This window comes from Puma concolor, chromosome B3 (genome assembly GCF_028749965.1).
Source record: "Puma concolor isolate L17-30 chromosome B3, mPumCon1.1.hap2, whole genome shotgun sequence".
Lineage (NCBI taxonomy): Eukaryota > Metazoa > Chordata > Mammalia > Carnivora > Felidae > Puma > Puma concolor.
The window spans coordinates 117,449,935-117,455,934 of NC_141672.1; the positions used below are offsets into that span (position 1 = coordinate 117,449,935).

The 6,000-nt window shown below is 57.9% G+C and overlaps 1 long non-coding RNA gene across 1 annotated transcript; it reads left to right on the forward strand.

Annotated features, from left to right (window-relative positions):
- The first annotated feature begins 2,252 nt into the window (after nt 1-2,252).
- LOC147580328 (uncharacterized) lies at nt 2,253-5,182 on the forward strand. Its single transcript, XR_015251918.1, has 2 exons — nt 2,253-2,351; nt 4,736-5,182. It is a non-coding gene; the product is annotated as an uncharacterized LOC147580328 (long non-coding RNA).
- The last annotated feature ends 818 nt before the right edge of the window (nt 5,183-6,000 follow it).

Below are 6,000 nucleotides of genomic sequence, written 5' to 3' on the forward strand. Positions count from 1 at the left end.
TACCCCCTGCCAGGGGCCTTTCTATCCTAATGGAAAAGGTCTCTGAATTGCCTCCGAACCCTGGTAGCAGGGACCCCCAATCCCCCTGGTCCCCTCTGGGGTGGGAGGGGGAACGTACATTAAGGGGACCCAGCAGGGGCCATGCTGAGCGCAAAGGCAGGCGGCAGCAACGTGGGAGGGGGGTTTGGACACCGACAGCCTTATGGCAGGGGCCGTGCCCCCTCCCCGAGGTGAGGGAGGCACCCAGCAGCAGGGCGGCAGGACAGGTGCAGGAGTCCCGAGGTCAGGCCTGTCACACAGCATCAGGGAAGGAGCGGCCAGTACCCAGGGAGGAGCCTCAGGGCAGCTGTAGCTTTTCAGCTGAGTGAGCGAGAAACATGGGCTAAAGTGCCCCACTTTCCCGGCACGAGCTAGGGAGGGCTGCCCACTGCCCGCGGGGTCGGGGACTGCGTGGTCCGCAGAGTCAGAAGAGGCAGCGTGAGATCAGGGCTCAGAGAGGGGGGCGGGCGTGTGGCAGCAGACATCCCTCCCCCATCCCACGTGAGGAGAATGAGGTTCACTAGGTAGGAAGGAAGGGATCCCTGATGTCCGGGGTGGGGGGGGGGGGTCGCTCCTTAGACTGTGAGCTCAGCAAGGCACAGTGGTCTGCGCTTCCCTGGTCCAGTGGGGCTCAAGTGCTGGATGCAAACAGGTCAGGCACTGGACTCTGGAGCTAGGTCCTGGGAGTACCCCAAGAGTAGCTTCAAACTTAGACCCAGGCAGGAAGGGCTCCTGTCCTGGGCCCTGCACATTAGAGGAATCCACTCTGACCCTCCTCTACACCCACAATCGAGGGGCAAAATGCCCGTGAGCCAAGGGGACGTGCGCACCCACGGCCCATGCTCTTCCTCCGCATGCAGGACCCCAGAACTCCCTGCCCCACAGTCTGCGTGGGCCTGTCCCCTGGCCCTGCGGCTGGTATGCACACCCCAGGCCTAAGGGGTAGCCAAGGGCAGCTGTTGCCTGGTCTGTGAATGAAACATGGCTGGATGGCCTGGGGCAGCCTTGGGCAGTATCCAAAGTTGGAGCCAGGAGAGGAGTTGGGGGAGGGGATCTCCTCGCCCTGCCACATTCCAGCACTGGACCCCAGGAGTCCAAGAGTTCTAAATTGCACTCTGACTTTCCAGGTTGTTCTCCGGGCATATTTATCCACGTAAGAGGCTAGAATGTATTCCATTTAGCAATTTGTTAGCTTGATGTATAACCTTTAAATATCTAGACATATATGGGCCTCCCCTTGTGCTTCTGTTCTGAGCCCCACAAATGTTAGGGGTGGGCCTTGCAGAGGCGCTTCCTGCAGGGCCCCCCCCCCTCCACATGGTCCCTCATGCTTGCTCTGAAGTTCATGGTCTCTTTCCTTCAGGATGCCGGGGAGGGACATGAACCCCAAACACCCAGGCTAGACCATCAATTCCCTGAAGCAGGGACCAAGTCCTAAAGCTCTACTCCATTTCATTCCAGAGCTGACTCAGTCCCAGCACCTAGCAGCTGACAGTGGGGGGCATTCCAGGAGCCTGGGGTCCTGGGGGAAAGGAAGTAGTACTAACTGAGCACCTTCTATGAGCCAGGCTCTGGAAGAATCTCCCCTAATCCTCAGGAATCTTCTGGGCATTGTCATTGTTTTTACCCCTTTGTTGCAGAAGAGGAAAAGTTTCCAATTGCTTACAGACCTTGCCCGAGGTCACACAGAGCCTCACTCTGGGCCCCAAGCCTATACCCTTTGCTCTTAAGCAGGCAGAGAAGAGTGGGAGGCATTTCTGGCTAGGGCATCTGTGGGAGGTTAGGGACCAGCAGAGAGCTGGCCTCTGGGTATCACAACGGGGGGGGGGGGGGGCAGATGGAGCCACCATGTGTGGACTCCAGGCTCTGGTCACTAGCCCCCTCAGGGGCCAATCCCAAGTCTCCAGCGGAGTGCGTGGGGACTGAGCGTTGTCTGAGAAGCAGGCCGTGTGCTGAGTACCCCCCTTGGAGCCTCTCTCAGGCCCTGAGTGCCTCTCACCAGAGGTGAGGACCCCTTTCATAGGTTCGTATGAGACTCAGGAGCCCCAGGCATCTAGGAAACCAGCCACTGAGATAGGAGGGGAGATTAGACATTTATCCGGCCACATGGAGTGTTTGGCCCACCATGTGCAGGGGACAGATAACAACATGGCCAGGCCTCTCCTCTCCACACTCACCTCCATGTCAGTGACCTCCATGTCACAACACGGTGGGGCCTTGGGTGAGTCACTGAGCCTCCCACAGCCTCAGCTTTCCCGCTTGTCAAGAAGGGAAAACAACAGTGTCCTCTCTTTGAGGCCTTTTCACACCAGGTGAGTAATAACCAGCTCTGGGCCTCGCACCTGCTCACACTGTGTGTGTGTGTGTGTGTGTGTGTGTGTAGGGGGAGGGCCACACAATGAAGGTTAGTTCCTTTTCCCCGAAATTAACAGCAGTAGTTCCGATTTTCAGAAAAGAGGAAGTAGGTGGATTCCTGAGAACCTTTTGACCAGAGGGGCAGACCCACCCCCTTGGCAAACCTCTAGCTCTACTGATTCAGTAGGTGAGGTCAGGTGTCCCACAAAGGGAGGGGGTGACCAGACTCGAGCTGTAAAGCCAGCACCTCTTCCCTGAATTCTTGTCTACCTGGACCTGCCTCCACCCGTCCATTCCCTCCTGGAACGTTTGGCCCCCTGCCCTGGAGAGGGTGGTGGGGTGGTGAGCTCCTGGGGGCCTGCCCAGGCAGGGGGCAGGAGCAGACACAGGGCAGTGAGCATCTGTGGTCCGGTCACACTCAGCCATGACCCTGTGGCACCCAATGCTGCCGAGCAGTGCCCAGGCGCCCCTGCCTGGCAGGCTGGGCTCCCCAGCTGGCCCTCAGTGCCTCTTGGCATCAAACCCTCTGTTCACGGCCTTCCCGTCCTCTGGGAGCCCTCTCTCGGCCTCATCTCCAGCTCTGCCCGGCAGCCCCTGAGGGCATTGTCCCCTCTCTGCCTCCGTGGCTGCCTCCAACCTGCCACCTCCCCTTGACCTCAGAGATCTGACTCCCGCCAGCGCTCCCCCAGGGTCACTGGCAACCTCTCTGTTGTTACTCTGTGGCACTTCCCTGCCACCCCAGGTTCGCCTCCTCAGTGTTGTTCCACTCACGCCCAGACCTCTCACCTCGCTGGCCGCTCCTCCTGCGGGCCCCTTCTTGCGTCTCCCTTCTCCCAATGCCACCTGCAAGTGGGCCCCCACCCCGAGCTCTGTCCTCGGCCTTTTCCTCTTCCTCCCGAGGAGACAGACCTCTCCCACCCCTAGCTTGTACACCCCCTGCATCTTCAGGGCTCCAGCCCCCTGGTGCCTCTCCTGAGCCCCAGACCCCATAATGCACATGCTTACATGACACCACTTCTGGCTGCCTCTCAGGATCTCCCCGAAACCTACTCTCTCTCTCTCTCTTTCTCTTTCTCTCTCTCTCTCTCTCTCTCTCTCTCATTGACCCAGATGCTGAAGCCAAGCACATCTTTCACTTTCTCCCTCCAGATCTCATCCAGTCTCAAGGCATCAAGTGTCTTCTATGCTGTGGACACCCGAACACCCACACACACATACCTGCCATCCCATGTCCAGACCTCTCTCTCCCCAGTGGCTCGCTCTGTGATCCACTTGATGTCTAACACCTTGGATGTCCCAGGTCCTGCTCCTCTGCCTAGAATGCCCTTCCCCTATGTGTCTGCAAGGCTCACTCCCTCACCACCTTTATGCCTTCTTTCAAACGTCACCTTCTTGGTGAGACTTGCCCTGGCCACCCCATTTAAAACTTCAAAAGAGGGGTGGGGGGCGCCAGGGTGGCTTACTCAGTTAAGCGTCCGACCCTTGATTTTGGCTCAGGTCATGATCTTGTGGCTTGTGAGATAGAGCCCCATGTGGGGCTCTGCGCTGACATCACAGAGCCTGCTTGGGATTCTCTCTCTCTCTGCCTCTCCTCCCTCCTCAAAATAAATAAATAAACATTAAAAAGAAAAAAAAAAAAACCTTCAGAAGCTTCCTTGGCCAAGACTGCCTGTCACCACCCTTGCCTTTATTTTATGTTTTCCGCCCTTCTAACAGACTATGTAATTTACATATCATTATGTTTATTGTCTTTCTCCACCAGCTAGAATGAAAGTTCCTTAAGGGCATAGATTTGTCTGTTTTGGGGATTGAGGCCAGCCGGGTTCCCAGAACAATGCCTGGCACGAAGTACCTAGTACAGCCACTCCATGATTTTGCTCCACTGAGTGTGTGAACAATGGGATCTTGGGCCCCTTCCACAGCGGCCACACCCCACTCGCCACCGGGGCTTGTTTCTACCTTCTTAAACACTTTCAAATCTACACCTGAGTCCTCATCCCCAAAGCCACTGCTTTCCCCCAGGCCCTATTGCTCCGATGTCTGGATTGTTACCACAGCCTTCTGACTCTCCCTCGCCTCCAGCTGGCCCCCTCCAGGCCACTGCTCTGAGAGGACGCGGCATGGGCTCAGGAGCCAGGCTCTGGATTCTTTCTCTGTCTGTGCCGTTTACTGGCTGTGTGACTTTGGGCTGGTTCCCTAACCTCTCTGTGCTCTATTCCCTTATTTGTGAAATAAGGGAATAGATAATAGCACCCCACCTTGTGGGATGAGGAGTTGTTGAGAGGTTTAAATGATACAACGTGGGTAAAGCGTGTTATAAATGTGGGTCATTGCTTTGCAGTTGCCAGATCTTGTTACCAGACAGAGCAGATCAGAACTTACTGAAAACTATCCCTCGGCTCCTGGTGGTTTCCAGTTTCTTCTCTGAAAGAGAGGGACCCTCCCAAGCGGGCCTCCATCTTGCTTGCCTGGCATTGTCCCCTCGTTCCAATCATGCGAAATTCCCCGTGTCTCCGGAGCCGTCCGTCACGCTGCGTCCTGCCCCTGCCGGGACTTGAGCCACTTTCTCTGCCCTCCGCTGACTCGTACTTGCTTTTTCACTTGACAAAAACCCCAGAGCTTTTTTGCACCGTCACACACAGAGAGCTTCCACATTCTTTTCACAGCTTCATGGTAGTCCATCACGGGGACATGCCGTAGGCTCAGCCCGTCCCACGCTGATGGACAGACAAGGTGTTCCCAATCTGTTCCTACCACAACAGTGCAGCCGCGAATGCTCTTGTGCGCACGTCGCATGTGTGTGGGTGTCTCTGTGGGACAGAATCCCAGGAGTAGGATTGCTGGGCCAAGGGTGACTAGCAAGGTATGACGGGCTGCCCTCCTACCGCCTCGCTGACCTGGCGTGTGCCCCAGCAGAGCCTGGATCTGCACACAGGGCGGGACTCTGAACTCACGCTCCCCTCTGTACCAAGCTGCCGTTCCTCGGAACTAGGGCCCGAGCCTGCAGTGGGACTGATGGTCCCCTCTGCTTTCTGCCTCTGTCACGATCGGCCTCCTGGAGCCTGCAGGGGGGGATCCTGGGGGGCCCAGCTGGGAGCACTGGGGAGGCCAGCCCCCAGACTCTGGAAGAACACTTTAAGCCTTCATGCATACCAGGGGAGGGGGTACGGACTCCTGCCCAGGCCCCCCCCCCCCCCCCGGGTCTCTTCTCTCCTGGCTGCTGCCTCTGACCTACCCATCAGCACACACAGTACCCTGCGTTGGCTCCCTCAGAGATAGTGCAGGAGTGGCAGCCGGTGAGCAGGCTGCAGGGCCTTCGAGGTTGTTCAGACCGAATGGCGGAGCTCCGAGACACTGGCATGAGGGCAGCCCCAGAGAGCCAGCCCAGGCCATGCCACAGCTCAGCTGGCTCGTGAGGGCGGCCTCCCGCTGGCCCTCACAGAGGCAGAGCCCAGTCAGCTGCCATCTGCCGTGGGGTGGGGGCTGTCCTTGCCAGCTTCGTGCAGGAGGCCTCCTTGCACGGATGTGAGGGGCTCAGGAGGGTCCCAGCTCCCCGCCCTCGGCTGAGGCCTCTGGGTCCTTGCAGAGCCTCCCTGCTCACCGTCT